This window comes from Neltuma alba, unplaced genomic scaffold, assembly GCF_004799145.2.
Source record: "Neltuma alba isolate B1F8T4 unplaced genomic scaffold, ASM479914v2 tig00011373_pilon, whole genome shotgun sequence".
Taxonomy (NCBI): Eukaryota; Viridiplantae; Streptophyta; class Magnoliopsida; order Fabales; family Fabaceae; genus Neltuma; species Neltuma alba.
The window spans coordinates 182485-199379 of record NW_021636067.1 but is presented as its reverse complement, the minus strand read 5'-3'; the positions used below and the strand labels follow the sequence as shown (position 1 = coordinate 199379).

General features: G+C 37.3%; 1 long non-coding RNA gene across 1 annotated transcript; it reads right to left on the bottom strand.

Moving 5' to 3' along the window:
* Positions 1-15599: 15599 nt before the first annotated feature.
* On the bottom strand, positions 15600-16678 carry LOC114712548 (uncharacterized). The gene is made up of 2 exons (XR_003737247.1): positions 16548-16678; positions 15600-15784 (listed from the first exon to the last, which is right to left on the bottom strand). It is a non-coding gene; the product is annotated as an uncharacterized LOC114712548 (long non-coding RNA).
* Positions 16679-16895: the final 217 nt, after the last annotated feature.

The following is a 16895-nucleotide window of genomic DNA, read 5'->3' as shown; positions in this document are numbered from 1 at the left end:
TCTGGGAAGTGCACCAACAATGTTCACTGTACTAAGGTGTGCCACAGCGAGGGTGCTGATACGGGAAGTTGTGCTCCTGCTACTTTTGGACCAGCTGCTTGCTTCTGCTACTACAGCAATTGTTAAAGAACACTTTCTAGTCCATTATATGATATCAATAAATAGTGCTACGGCTAATAATGCACTATGTTGTGTATGTATGCTTGCTTTGTAAAGCAATGCTTTTTATATGTGTCTGAATTTTTGTTTTTTGTCCTCCACCAAATAAAAACTGATCGTTATCATAAAGGTAAACGGTGTTGGCACTTAATAGAATCTTGTCATTGGATCTTCATATACACAGATGCACACCCCTTAGCAGCTACTCCTTACATTTTATTATCTATTGGCCTATGTGTATTATCATAATATCACGATTTCATATATCAGGTTTTCAGTTTTTTAATTTTTTTTTTTGTAGTGTTCTTCTCAAAAGGAATTCACAGGTGTCGAAGCCACAAAAAATTAACGTCTCCCTTAAAATATTTTTTCTCTTCGGGTCCTAAATATAAGACTCATTTTAAATTTAAGACTAGAGGTTTATCACATAGGGCGAGTATGGTTGTAGTCCATAACAAGTAACCAATTTATTTAACCTAAAAACGATAAAAGAAAAGGGAAAATCCCATTAAAAGTTGTTTGAAATATCCAATATCCAATTTGTGTTATTAAAGTTAAGAAATCATTAATCAGGTCATATGACCAAAACTGGAATTTAGGGATCTTGTCAATTTATCTTAATATCCCTGAGTTAAGAGAAAAGAAAAATTGAAGATAATTTGCTGCTGTGAATCGGAACTTGTGAATTGTGAATGGAAACTTTTGAATTGTTAAATTCAACTTGTTTGTGCTTTGAGTTAAATTTGACCTGGCCGTTAGATTTGAGAAGTTGGTGAGAAATCAAGGAATTTTCTGGACTTGGAAACGAGGAGAGAGGGGGATGATGAGATAGAAGATGATGTGGAGAGAAAGAGAGATCGAGATGATGAGATGTCATGCCATGTGGCACACCACATAAGCAGTTTGACCGAACTAATGGTTAAATTTAACTAAGATAATGGTTGGGGTGACATTGTTAAGTTTTTTAAACTTTTGGGGTGACATTGAGATTCAGCTTTAAAAACTTCCGGACACTCTTAGTTCCTGATTGTATATTTTCGAAGACAGATTTACAGATTATCCCTAAGTCAATTTTCTCATACCGTGTTTTTGGGTATTTTACGAACTAGCTTATGTACTATTTGCTTTGATATTGTGTAAGCTTAAATATTTTTTGTTAGATCATTTTGTCTTTTATTGCGGAAGATAATTTGCTATTTTTTTTCATACTTTCATACTATATTTCTTAGTCATATATATACATATGCATGTGTATAATACTCATCCGGTCCTAAATGTAAAACTCATTTTGTCACATAATTTATATTATGATAATTATTTTTAGGAAAAAAATGAATGAATATGAGAAATAAAATAAGTTGAGATCTTTTATTTAAAATCAAATTAAATCTCTTAGTAGATTTTATGTTTTGGACTTGAGGGAGTAATAAATATAATCAATTAATAATCTAGCCATATAAGTTTAGAGTTAAACTCATTATAAGTCTTTGGCACCCAAAAAAAAAACTCATTATACATTTTTTTTTCATTATTTTCTATACTTGAAATTTCTCTGGTTCAAGTTGGCAGGTCTAAATTTACAGCTTTCCCATTTTATGATAAATCGAAATGATGGCTCCTAGCTTAGCAAATGCAAGTTCATGTTTAATAATAACACTTGGCTTTTGTCAAAATATTACCCACAATTTTCAATTTCCAATGCAAGATCATTACACATACAAACCCCAAAGAATCTGTTTATTAAAAGAAGAGAAAATTAATTTGCCAACCCCTAGAGTTTGAAAAAGTTTTGAGTGAGGTCCCTATAATTTTTTTTTGTTGAGTTCTTATTATATTATTAGTTTTAATGAGAGTCCTTCAGTTACAACACTGTTAGTTTAGGTTTGTGGTACCTATCTTGCAGAGCTTCTCCCTCACACCTCTACCCAGTTTGCAAACACTATTTTCTCTCCTTCGATGTCATCATTGTCTTCTTGCCTGCCTTTCCCAACCAGTCCCCCACTCTCCTTCCTCGTTCCACTTCAAGAAGCAACATCCTCTTCAATCTTCCTCATATCAGGATATATAGTTACACTTGCGATCACAACCATACTAAACAGGTGGTCTCTTTGAACTCTTTTGCAAACTTTGGAGCAAAAGTGTCTTTGATCTCGTCTTGTGAGCCATAAATGCCAATTACGTGAGTATTAGGATCGGCTAATGCCTCTGTAACCTTCCCTAAGAGTGGCTTTCTCCATTTTAAAGAATCAAAAGCATTGGAATTGGACATTATCCCCTCACATTGAGCCATAACCTCCATTCCATAACAATGTGATTCCTGCAACAACTTGGTATGAGCTTTGTTCTGGTTCATGTCTTGCGATTGGGGCTTGTGTGTCTGGGATTTGCTTAAAGTGAGATAATGACGAAGAAGACAATGTGAAATTACAGAAACACCAATAATTTTGACAATTGCTATAACAGAACACAACATTATTAATCCTGTAATGAAACTCAAGACATGAGAGAACCTAATTTGTTAGGAGCACAACATAGAAATAAGTGATAGAGGAGTACCATTTGGCTTTCACAAGGAGATCTATGAGAAGACTAAAAAGATTGTTATTTGGGTCATGAATAAATTAGCTTCTTTTTTCTGGAGACCAAATATCATAAGTGAGGAAGAAGTAATAATAGAGTTTAGATACCAGAATATAAAGAGGAGAGAGAGAGAGAATGGAAGAGGAGTGAGGAAGAAGGAAAGGGTGTGGTTAGGGAAGGCAGGTAGGGAGACGATGATGATAAGGAGAGAGAAAAAATCAGTGTCAGAAAAATCAGATCAGATCGGCTAGTTAACGCGGAAACCAGCCAACCGGCCAGCTTTCTGGTCTGGTTTAGTAACAAAACCGGTGTACGATCAAACTGGGAGAAATTGATGCAAACTGGCATCATATCGGGTAACCCGTGGGTTGGAATGGGTTACCCAATTCTCTATATCCTTTGTCTGAATTGTGGGAGAGAAGAAGGACCTTACTGGAAAAAAAGAGAGGAAGAAGAGAAGGAAAATGTAAAGAAAAACTTATTGTAAACTGATAAATCATGATGAAAATAAAATGAAGAGCTTTCTAGTTTTTAGAGTACACAGGAAAAGAAGGGAAAAGATTTCAAGGAGAGTAGAAGCTTCATTGACGGCAAGACGAGAGAGAGAGACTTGAACAAAGGAGCACGAAGAGATACCAAACTAAGCTACTGAACATGGAAGGCAAGAGAGTCAAATAAAATAAAAGAAAGCAAAATAATAAAAGGTTGCTTTTTCATTAATAACCACTGACATGGGTGCTGCTTTTACTCCTTCTTAGTTGATGTTGTGGGTATGGCACCTTCTCCCATAAAATTTGAGTAGGGTCACAATGGACTGATGGTACAAAAAAAAAAAAAGGGATATGATGTATATAATATATATTTGTTATTTAATCATATATTTTAAATATTACCTTCATAAAATATTTTTATAAGTAAATATCAATGTTTTGTAAAATTTACAAAAATTATATTTTAAAATCATGACTACTTTGATTTCAGTGATGCTTAATAATATTTTTTATATTATTTTAATATGACCAGTCTGATCCGAGTTAATCCCGGTCCGACCCATTGACCCTTAAACCACTACTTCAACCGGTTTAGTATCCGGTCCGATTTTTTGTTCATTGAAAAACATAGTGTTCATCGACTAGGTGGAGGAGTTAGGGAGAAGCTCTGCAAAAAGATGGGCAGTAAACGGTATCATAACGGAAAGACTCTCATCAAAACTAAAAATACAATAAGGACTTAATAAAAAGAAAAAAAAAAACTATAAGGACCTGATTCAAAACTTTTAAGCTTTAAGAATTGGCAAATTAATTTTCCCTTCAAAGAAAAATGAGAAAGCCATGCGTGAGAATTCCAAGCCACAATATCAGCTATCTAATATATGAACAAAGCACAATAATATACTGTACAATACGTATCATCCCCCAATGTTAAAAATAAACAACTTTAGCCCAATTTGTACAAGCTCGGTTAGGAAACAACTATTCTTGATTCAGCAGCTAGAGTGAGAAACTTTGGTCTGTAGTAATTTGCTTTTGGCGTTCAATACTTTTCAACAAAACCTAAGCATCCAAAAGGCATGGCTATAGAGAATTACGGGAAATATTTCTACAACTATGAAAAGAGCTTAATCCAAAGGTATGCTTGTCTATGTTTTCCTCCGTTTACCACCTGTGCTGCAAAGAAAATTTGAAGGAAGCTCGACCTTGTTGATCTCGGAATTTGAAGTTATGAGACCTATCCACCAGGCTTTTATTCAATCCATCAAGTGAATTTGCAGCTTTTGGAAACCATTTTCTTTTGGGAGATTCAATCAATCTTGAAAAACTTGCCCAATATCATCAACTGCTGCTGCAATGTCACGAGTTGCTTTCTTTCCATTCAAAGCTTCATTTGCGATACACTCCTCATCATCATGGTCGTCATCGTCATCTTTTTGCTCAATAACAGGTTTTTGTGATCCAGAACTTGTATTAGCTGGCAAAGAATCTGGAAACCATTTTCTTTTGAGAGATTCCATCAATCCTGAAAAGCTTGAATGCCGGATATCATCAACTGCTATTGCAATGTCATGAGCTGCTTCCCTTTCATCCAAAGCTCCACTTGCTACACACTCATCTTTATCATCATCATCATCATCACTGTCTTCATCGCTGTCTTCGATTTCAATAACAGCATTTTGTGATCCTAAACTCGCATTAGCTAGCAAAGAAAAGATAATTAGACCTACGTACATGAAGAAAAAGAAGGTTTGCCTACAAAACTTTACAAGGAAAAGCTAAGAAAGTGAACAATATTAGACTCTCTAAACTGAATATAGTCTTTGTTGTTATTTCTAGACATTATGGAAAATCTAGCCTTAGATTCTCCCTGTATCTAAACATCATGCACATCCATATAGAAGAAAAAGATGCATACTAAATACACATACCTAATGAATCTAGCACAGCCATGTTTGGAGTTTCTAGGCATTGCCTTGCATGCACGGTCGTTAGAAGAATGGGCATTTTCAGAATTGCCAATCTTTTTCTGAGATGGAGAGGTGGAAGTATTTTCACATTCACAGTCACATCTATCAACTTCATTCTTTTCTTGTCTGTACATGTCTTGCGTAGAAACCCCTGGCTAAGCATCAATAAATATCAAAGGCTATCCACAAGCACATGACTAGGCCATTAGGTGAACAACAACGAGGCAAGATGAATACTAATCTCCCAAATAAGTATTCTTACTTGATGTCATTCTTCCTATTCATTTTCCAAATGAGAAAAGCATAGTATACTAAACTTCACGAAAACATTTGCACAAAGCAAATTTTACAGATTTGAATTCTTCTTCTCCTCAGCAGGCACAATCACATCAGCTTAATCACTGCACCTAAAAGAAAATTGAGAGTACTATATATATTTATAGTTGCAAATTTTGCAAATGCACAACACCTAAGGAGTGAAAAAATCCCCACCTATCCCTAAATTGAAAATTGCCTCGGTTCTGTTGTTTTTACCACAAAATGAATAACACGAGATCAATTGCCGAAGTATCTCACTAAAATTCCAAATAGAAGGCAACTAAATATCTTCTCTTTATCCCTGCAGGATTGAGGAAAAAAAAAAAAGCTTTCTTGATAGTATCCTTTTAACTCCTAAGCACATGGCTTGTTATACCGCAATCAGAAATTTTTACAACTAGCCTCAACCCCTTGCAGTTGTAAAGGAATTCGATTTTTTTTTCCCCCAAAAAAAAAAAGGTATACCGTAAGTGTAAGACTAAATTAATTGTAACAAAAATCAACGATCAAATTAAGAATAATAGATGAACAATGAAGAAACAGTAATCAATCATTCTACTTTTATATAATATTGCAATCCTTCAACCTGATCTACACACCGCATAGACAAAATAACTCACTAGTTCACTGCATGTCACGTTTTCTTAGTCACAGTCATGTATCAATCTTGCCTTAATAAAGGAAGAAATGTTGCTCTGTAACTAATTAATACTGTGACCAAAGCAACATTTTTAATCCAAAATCATTAATAAATTGATTCCATCCTATCATTTACATCTCATTCAACAAGATTCCAAGCAACATTACTCATGCTTATCCAAGTGGCAAAAAGAAATGCAAGCCAAATTTAAGTATTGCTGTCATTCTCCCAATTACTTCATTGATCCATACTCCTAAAATTCAATAAAGTTTTACATTGGCTATATAGGGCGTAACACAACCCTCCTCATTTATTTGAGCTTGGGACCAACTATATCACATAGGCGGAGTTGGGGTAGTAAAAATGAAAATATTGAGATGAATATGTGGTTATATAAGAAAAGATAAAATTCAAAATAAAGATATCAAAGCAAGAATAGGTGTGACGCCCATCAAAGAGAAAATAGTTGAATATCATTTGAAGTGGTCTGGACATATGCAAAGAAGGCCATTAGAGGCGTCAGTGAAAAGGATAGATCACATAGTTTGGAGACCTATAACAAGGGATAAAAAATAAAAAAAACCTAGGAGAACACTTAACGAGGTCATTAAATGAGACTTTCTCATCTACAACATATCTAAAGATTTGGTTGTTGATAGAGCATAATGACATGATGTGATCCATGTAGCGAACCCCACCTAGTAGGATAAGACTCGTCATTGTTTGTTTGTTGTTTGTTTGTCGTTCTCCCCATTCATTTGTCTGAAAACAAAGCCACAAAATGACCAAAAGAAGGAAGCTAATTTAATTGATAATTGATGCCGATAACAAGTACAATAGAATAAGTACACAATATATAGGCTTGTTTGGTATCATGTTGAAAAAGTAATTTTGCAATTTATAAAACAAAACTACTCTTATATTATTTTAGTCAAAGTCACGCTCTAACCAAATCCAAAAAATTTCCAAACACACAACAAGGCTCACAAAAACTTTTGCCTAAAGCAAATTTTACAAATTTGAATCCTTCCTCTGGTCATTATACAATCAAATCAGCTTAATCTTTGTTCCATCATAATAATCGAGCTTTGAGAGTGCCCAACTGATTTATTGTAAATTTTCATATGCAGTTCCACCCCAAAAGGGCGACACCTCATAATGATTGAAAAATTCAAACTTACCCCTGCACTGGACTTTCCTTACCCGTCCTTTTACATCATAAGTATATATGACAAAAGATATATTTCCACTTTAACGAATGTTCCAAAAACCCTAAACAAATGGTTTTTCCCTTCAATACAAACAGTTATATTAACCGCGTCCTCAAAAACCCTAAACAAATGGTTTCTTATCCAAAAATTACTTCAAAAATTTTATAACCTTCCCAACTGCCCAAGATTTGTGCACAACACATGGACCCAATTAATCACTTGTTCACCACAAATGTCATGTTTCCTGTGAACTGATCACATATTGCCATAATAAAGCAAGAAATGCCAAGGGGCTAGCCAAGTCAACATTTTTAAACCGAGAATATTATTACCATATTAAAAATGAATTCAACCTATCATTTCCATCACATTTAAAGATTTTGCAAGGCAAAATCAGCCATTCACATAAAAAAATATCAAAAGGAGATGCATGCTTTTCTGCCATACCTGAAGCACCCAGCAAAGCCTTGTTTGGAGAGTCCGGGAATTGCGTAGTGACTTCAGCAGCAAAGACAGGTATTTCCAAAATTGAGGTCCTTTCTCAGGGAAGGAGAGGACCCTGCAATGTTATTTCCGCGCTCATTCTTACAAATATCAACAACATTCATATCTTTTTTGCTCATGACTTTGGGTTGTTTGGATAAAACCAAACCATAGTTCAAAGAATAGCTTATGGGAAAAAAGTTATTTTTGAGAATAAATTTTGTGAAAAATTGATTCTGATAAAATGAGAGTGTTTGAATATATGTTATTAATCAGAAGCATTTTTTATATGTGCAAATTACTAACAAACTTATGAGTTAATATAATAATTACATAAGAGATAGATTTTATAATATATTTTAATTTGAAGAAATAAATTTGTTAATATATTTTTTACCCACATAATTAATAATATATAAGAAAATGTAATTAATACATAACTAATGTATGTATATGTATAAAATATAATATTAAATATGTTTATAGAAAAATAATTATTTTGTCATATATTATTAATTGAATAATATAGTATTAAAGTACTTCTGAAGGACCGAAGCACCAACGCACCGAAGGCAAAAAGAAGCTTGTAATTGAATAATTAAATATGAGGTGTTTTTTGTCATATATTCTCTAACAGCCATAATCATAATCACGCAAGGGTCCTCAAAATTTTACCTAGAAACAAATTTGTTTTGTTCTTTTAGAAATCATGGTTTTAACCCAAATCACAGTTTGGTCATTTTACCAGCTATTTGGCAAATATCTGGCCCAAACCATGATTTGGGTCTAAACGGCATTTCTTTCCATTTTTCCAAACAGACTCAAAGAGTGTTCCTTCTAATGCTGAACAGTCCCTCAGCTTCTCCTTCAATTCCCGCGTGATTCTACCCAAAAAAAAAAAAAAATTCCGGCGTGAGCATCTCCATTCATGAATGAGTTCACACTTTTCTCTATCATCAAAAGCCGTTCACTCATCTCCTCAAATTTCCTCTTTCAAGGCTCCGCTGCTGATTCAGCCTGGCGTTTTTCATCTTCCAATTCAGCATTTTTAATTCTTAGCTCAGCAACAGTGTTTTCCTGATCCAATTCATTATTCTTCTTAGCTGATTCCAAATGCCTCTCATATCTCTCTGCATTCTCCTTACATTCCTGTTCAGCATTCAGCCTCACCGTCGTATCCAGGTGCAATTTCTGAGTTAGTGCCTTAATTTCGGCCTTCAATTTGGTTTCGTTGGAAACCAAAACTTACTCCTTGCGATCATAATCAACCATTCTAAAGGCAGTTCGCAAATTCGATATTAACTCTGTTATACTCAGAGTCACTAAATACTCTTTGTCTTCATCGCCATCCGGAGCAACAGATGAGGCAGACCCAGGTTCCATTTTAACGCTGATCAGAATAGAAATTATCAAAGAAGGTAGCCCAACGAAACCGGTTCCTTTGAATCTGCGGCACACAGGTCCCGCTGCTTTAATTACAAAGCTTCCAACACTCAAAAGTCAGCCACGCCATCGACTAGCACTAAAATCATCTCAGCCTTCTCGAGACTGTAAAAAGCAAGCAAAGCAAACAAGAAAAAGTAATTTTATAAAAAACAAAAAAAGAAAAAAAAAGGATGAAACACTTGCAGAAAACCAGTGAAGAAAGACACTGAAACTTGCGATTTCAATACCATGCAGGGACGCTGAGGCAATTCCAACCGTTCCACAAATGAAAAATGGTGAAGGCAGTGACTCACTCACAGCCGTCGGACCGTCGTCTCGCGCTGTCGCCTCGTGTTATGGCCCCTTCCTTAAGAGTTGGGGGTTGCAGAGGGAAAGTTCGAAGCAGCGGATGAAGTTGTCTTTTCTCCGTTTAAATCTTATTAAGTTTATTTTTCTTCCAAATTTATACTGCTACAAAAATGAAGGTTTGTACCCAGGAAAAAAAAAACAAGAAGAAGAAAGTTTTGATCAAGGAATCCAATGAAAATGATAAAAAAAATAAATAAATTCGTATACATGATCAATTTAAGGGAAAAAAAAAATAATCATTTGATCCTTCAACTTTCAACTTGGTCGCTAGTCAGTCCCTAGACTTTAATTCATTACAACTTCGTCTTCCAAGTTTCATCTGTTTAACAAATCCATCCCTACTGTAAGTAAAGCGAGAAGAAGCCAGCCCATGTGCCTCAAATGGTGTTTAGAGAGTTAAACATTACATCAATGACATCCTTGTCAGTGACACTTAGGATTATGTATCAGAACGAGTGAAGAATTTTAAACAAAATGAAAAACAGAGTCGCCCACTCTCACTCGCTCTTCCTCTCGTTCCCAGACATCGCTTGCTTTCATAATTCGCTCGCCATCTCTGATTTCTTAATCTGCTTATTTAATGTAGTAATTAAATCAACTTCGCTCGACCTTTCTGCTTGCTCCTTTAAAATTTCTTTTACTTATCTTGACTGACATAAAATGCTTCTTTATCTTCATAGTCGATATATAAGTGGTGTGTTTCTTCCCATCCTCATCCAAGGGTCCGAGTACATTAGACGCGTGAGTACTTATTTTAGCTAGGGCCATAGCCGTTAAGTTACATGTTGACGAGTTTGGCGTCAAAGGATTATTATTGTTTATCACTTGTGGGATATGTTTAGCTCTATGATAGGAGTGTGCCATTGTTCGCAATGATCAAATAATAAATGGATTGCTTTTGGCGTCAAATGTGAAAGAAGACATAAAAAGTGAAGACAATAATCAATGGGCTCCCAGCCCAAGTACCAATACTTCAAATGGGTTTATGATAAAATTCTGCATTTTTATACATGAGATATGTACAAAAGAAAGAGTAGAGTAAAAGCTGCAGGAGCTGAAGAATTGCAGAGAATAACAATTGGAGGCTTATTTTGACCATGCTCTGTTTTCAAACCAATAAAACAGAGCACTCAACAGTGATATCCTCCTCCCTCCTTCAAAGGCCCAACTCACAACCCAAAACGGAACCCACATTATAATAAATGTGTAGATCGAGAACAATGAGCCTGGGTTGAATGTCTGAGATGGCAAGCGAAGTATGTAGGTTGCAAGCGATGCCTGAGATCGGGAAGAAAGAGGGATAGAGAGTTAGCTCGTTCTGTTGGTTTCATTTTCCTTTTAAAAATTTCCTTTAACCATTTTGACGTGTAACTCCAAGTGGTGCTGATAAGGATACAATGGATGCAACGTTTAACTCTTTTAACACTGTTAGAGACCCACGGACTAGCTTCGTCTTGCTTCAGTGACGATAGGGATGGGTTTATTAAACTGATGAAACTTGGAGGACCAAGTTATAACGGGTTAAAATTTAGAGACTGAATCGCAACCAAATTGAAAATTTAAGGATCAAACGATTCCTTTTAATTAACTTCTTTAGTTTCTACTAGAATAAAGTTTCTCTTCAAATCCCCAGTCCCAGCTTCCCGGGGAAAGTAAAGTGAGTTTCAAGTCCAGTGGAGTACTCCGCATGTTAGTAGAAAATTACGGTACAAGATATAAAAAGCGTTGTAAAATAAAGAAAATATAAGAGATTAAGATAAGAGAGATGGAGAGGAACACCCTGAAACGGTGAGTACAACCTTGAGAAAGTCAAAGTCAAAATGGGGTACCAAAGTTGCGCCAATGAATTTAAGAAGTGAAGCTGAAAAAGGCGACAAGGTTTGCAATGAACCCGGGCCAATGGAGATATACGTCCAGAAGAAGTATGAGTTGGGCCTTGTGAGAAGTGGGGTGGGGGCGAGTTTAAATGTGGCACCTTTAGAGCAGCCGGTCAACCCGATGAAAGGGCCAGTGCAAATAGAAGTTTCACATCAGGTGGGCTTGGAAATGTCTCAAAGCACAGGTCCTAAGCTCATAGGTTCTAGTCTCCCTGTGGACCTAGGAGAACAGAGTATGGGAACGTGTACACTACGTAACAACCCTTTAGCATCAGATCAGAAACGGGCTGAGGAGCGAGTGTTGGGCGAGTCTTCGCATGACAACATGCAGTGCGAAGTATAGCTAGTTGTGCTGTTAACTTTACCTCTAAATTGGATTAATGGTTTGTTTAGTATGGAATTGCAGAGGAGCAGGCAGTCGAAGCTTGCCGAGGCTACTCGAGGACCTTAAGAAGAAGCATAAGCTGAAATTTCTTGCACTTTTAGAGCCCCGCCAGAAAAGTGCAAGTGTGAATAAGCTAGCTAGACGCCTGAGGTTTCAAAATTTTGACTTCGTGGATGCACATGGATTCAGTGGGGGGATTTGGTGCTTTTGGGAGGAGGACTTTAGGTTCCGTGTCGTATTGAAGACTGACCAAGTGGTGCATGGCATCGTAAATGAAGGACTAGCGGATGAAGCATGGTTTACTATTGTCTATGGCAGGCCTAACTTTGCACAACGTCGCACACTTTGGGAGTCTCTTCAACGAATTAGAGAGAATATTACTTCTCCCTGGTGTATCATGGGTGACTTTAATGCAACGTTACGGACGTCAGATCGTTTGTCTCATGCTGCAAGGAGCGTGGGGGCAGATAATCGTTTCTGCAGTTGGGTTGATGATTTGGGCCTTGCGGAACTACAGTTTTATGGTCCCCAATTTACTTGGAGCGGTAGTGGATGCTTTAGTAGGATTGATAGGGCCATAGTTAATCATCTTTGGCAGGAGAGGTATACAGAGGCTAAGATTATTCATTTACCTAAATATCACTCTGATCATTCTCCTTTGTTATTGAAAATGGTTGTGGTACAGAATAATAGTAGAGGCATGCGACCTTTCCGCTTCTTTGCACCATGGGTGACACACGAAGGCTTTTCTGAGTTTGTGAGCTCCTCTTGGTGTACTAATTTGGAATGGAATCAGGCCGTGGAGGATTTTACGGCTAAGGTGGTACAATGGAGCAAGCAAACTTTCGGCCATATAGGTATCCAAAAAAGTCGGCTCAGTAAGAAACTTCATGATCTTGAAAGGCAATTAAGTGTAACTCCATTCTGTGAACGGATTGCTCGCGAAAAGGAAGAGGTTTGGTGCGCACTAGAATGCCTTCTGATACAAGAAGAAATTATGTGGCTCCAAAAGTCAAGATGCAACTGGTATTCTTTCGGGGACAAGAACACTCGCTATTTTCATGCTTGTACAAATAGCAGAAGAAAGCGCAACCGAATAGAGGCGATTAAGCTTCAGGATGGTGAGTGGTCGTATGATAAAGAGGAGATTATGAAAGAAGGGACTAGATATTTCGAGCAGCTATATAGGGAGGAAAGCGGTGAGTCGCCAAGGCTTAATTTTGAACTTTCTTATCCTAGAATTAAGGAGAGTGATATGATGATGGTGGGGGACAAGGTGGATGCTGAGGAAATTAAGAAGGCTATTTTTGCTATGGGTCCCTTAAAAGCTCCCGGACCGGATGGTCTTAACCCCTTATTCTTTCAAAGCCAATGGAATGCTGTGGGTCAATCAGTTGTGAGTATGGTAGAATCAATCCTTAAGGATCCAAAGAGAATTGGTACGGTTAATGACACATCCATTGTGGTCATCCCGAAAACTGAGTCACCAGAGCCACTCAAGGACTTTAGACCAATAAGCTTGTGTAATGTTATCTATAAAGTCGTGACTAAGGTGTTGACAAATAGACTGAAGTGAATTATGCCTAATATAATCTCCCCGAACCAATGTAGTTTTGTCCTTGGACGCCAAAGTGCTGATAATATTATCCTTGCCCAGGAGATTATACATTCGATGTCCCCGAAGCAATGTAAAAAGAGTTTTATGGCAGTCAAGATTGATCTTGAGAAGGCTTATGACCGTTTGAGATGGAGTTTTGTCATGGATTGCTTAGAGGAGTTACAGCTTCCTGGTTGGATGATTGCACTAATAAAGGAGTGTCTGTCCTCCTCTCACATGCACCTTGTGTGGAATGGGGAAAGAGCCTGCTCGTTTAAGCTTTCCCGTAGGATCAGACAGGGAGACCCATTGTCTCCCTACCTATTTGTGATTGCAATTGAACGTTTAGCACATCTAATTTAGGCTGAGGTTGTGAATGGAGTGTGGCATCTGTTTCGCTTGAAGAAAAATGGTACGCCTATCTCACATTTGTTTTTTGCTGATGATCTCCTCTTGTTTGCCGAAGCTGGTTTAGAACAGGCTGGTGTTCTCAAGGCTTGTCTTGATGACTTCTGTGACACCTCTGGAGAGCGAGTGAATGCTTCTAAATCTCGGGTATTCTTCCCTGCAAACGTGAGTCATTCCCGTAAACAGGAAATTAGTAATTTTTTGGGCTTTACTCTCACTCCTGATTTAGGGAAGTACCTTGGTGTTCCTTTACACCACAAACGTATCTCCAAAGCTACCTACCAGGGTGTGTTGGATAAGATGGATAGTCGACTCTCTAGATGGAAAGCCTCGCATCTCTCTCTAGCTGCTCGGAACACTCTCATTGCCTCGGTGGTGTCAGCTATTCCGTCGTATGCCATGCAGACATGCTCATTACCGTTGGGCATGTGTGAGGACATTGATCGTAAGTGTCGTTCTTTCCTTTGGGGTTGCACGCCGCAGGCTCGTAATATGCATTTGGTTGCTTGGGAGGATGTGTGCAGGCGAAAAGAGGATGGTGGTCTTGGGCTTCGAACAGCAAGGAAGCAGAATGATGCATTCATGACGAAGTTGGGTTGGGGCTTAATAAAGAGAAGAGATGCACTATGGGTAAGGTTCCTTAGGGAAAAATACAAATGAGATGTCATACCTAAAATTGATGAGAGAATGGCAGGCTCTCAAGCGTGGAAGGGGATAAAGAAAAACTGGAAGAATACGATGCATGGGCTTGCTTGGAGGATAGGAGATGGATCTTCTACTCAGTTCTAGAGGGATAGGTGGGTTCCTCAATACGAAGCCCTGCAGAACTATGCGGTGCGAAGTGTACCTGATGAACTCCTTGATGTTAAGGTCTCAGACCTATTGACGGTGTCGGGGGGTTGGGACCTAAGCTCTGTGCAAGAGCTTCTGCCGTCGAACGTGCTTTCTGCGATAAGGAAAGTGCACCCTACAGTTAGGGGGAGCGTTAGCGATACCCCCCTATGGCGATGGTTGAGTTCAGGCTCCTTCACCCTTAAGTCAGCCTATAAGCAGCTCAACGATGGCAGTCTGCAGCATCGGCCTGGGCCTTGGCGTAGAATTTGGAAGCTGAAGGCACCACAAAGGTGTAAGACGTTCTTATGGTTTGCTGCTAGGGAACGACTCCAAACATATTCCTTGCGCAAGGTTAGAGGCCTTGCATCCGACGACAAGTGCCCCATTTGCCTGCGTGAATGTGAATATGCTACCTGTAACAACGAAACTACTACACTTATAAAGTAATCAATATCAAAAAGTTAACCATGATAGAAAAGAAACTTTGTAAAAATATTTAGAAATACTATCATGGTTATATAAATATCCTAAATCATATGAGATTAACCATGATAGAAAAAGAGTTAAACCAATCCATAAATATGTCTATCATGGTTAAAAGAACTTTCCTAAATTAACTGCATGCAAAAAGATATTCATAATGGATAGGGCTTTGGGTATTATAAATCTAGAATATCATTTTCAACCATAAGCCCATAACACGATTTTACTAAATAGTACCTTTCATAACTTTCAACAAAATCAAAAGTCATTTCATGTCAAAGATCACTGTGGATTCACCACTCATATCAACAAAAGAAATCACATGCAAATGCCTAAAGGCCTCCGGCCTTCTACCAGCATACAATCCAGTAACAGTTCTCAAAAGTACACTGTCAAAATAATCAATCTCAAACATATCAGAGTATGTGGAATGGGCCCTATCATGGCAATATACATCTATCCAACACAATCAAAAGAGTGGAAGCGCTACAATTTTGCAATAGCAGCTCAAGCTTCCGGAGCCTTCCCTGACTGACCCGAACGGGAACTATCACCTGGAAAAGTGTTAAATCAACGGGGTGAGACAAAAGTCTCAGTAACCAGTAATCCTACTTATCAAGCATACAAGTAAGTGCTCGTGACGTGTCAAGTGAGACAAAAGCAAATTCATAGTATTCCAACAAATTTCATAATGTCAAAGCATATAAAAAGTATAATCAATAATCTTTTCACCTCCCTTATATCCACCCACCTTATATCCTCTGACTAAACCCATGGGCTAAATCCTCATCCATGTGACTGGTAATTAGACAAGCTCACCGATCAAGTGATATGGACCGGCCAAAATCCACAGAGCACCAGACCGGACCATGGGTTCCCCCTCTAGTCTACTAGTAGGGTGTCAATGCCCTATAATGAATAATTGGGCCAAAGGACCAATCAGTGTACACCTGATGGCCCTACCACCTTATATCCTCAAATGTACATAATTCACCCCCTTATATCCTCTTTGTTATAGTACCCATCATCAACATCCGCCACCCCTCATATATCAACACTCAAAATATTGCATTCATAAACAATCATCAACATGTAAAAATCAATTGGGATTTTCCATTTTTCAATTGACTCATAATACCTAAGATCATCATAATAGTAAACATATATCTTTTGCAACAAAAGTCTCACAAGACAATTTCAATAACAACATACTTTCATAGCTCACATCGTAATTCAATAATATTTCATAAATTCCTTATAATTCAAAATCAATCACAAACAACCTACGAGCATGAATAATAAGTGGAAAGTGGTTACCTCTTGTCTAGAACAAGTATTACCACAAGGTTAACCCCGTGCTCATACCAATAGCCCAATAATTTAATCTACACAACCAATACATTTACATATCAATACACAAGCTATTTAATTAATTACTTAAACTAAAACATATATATAAGTTAAAGTTTCTAATTCTATGCTAAACCCAAACCTCTCATAACCCATAATTAAGTCTTTTAGCACAAAATTTATATATCCTCACAATCCAAAATTTTCATTTAAACATTTCAAGGTATTTACTTTAATACAGATTTTTCTCAAATTTTTAAATCTGAAATTATCATATTTAAAATTCAAAAATCCTATTTTAACTTTAAATCTCAA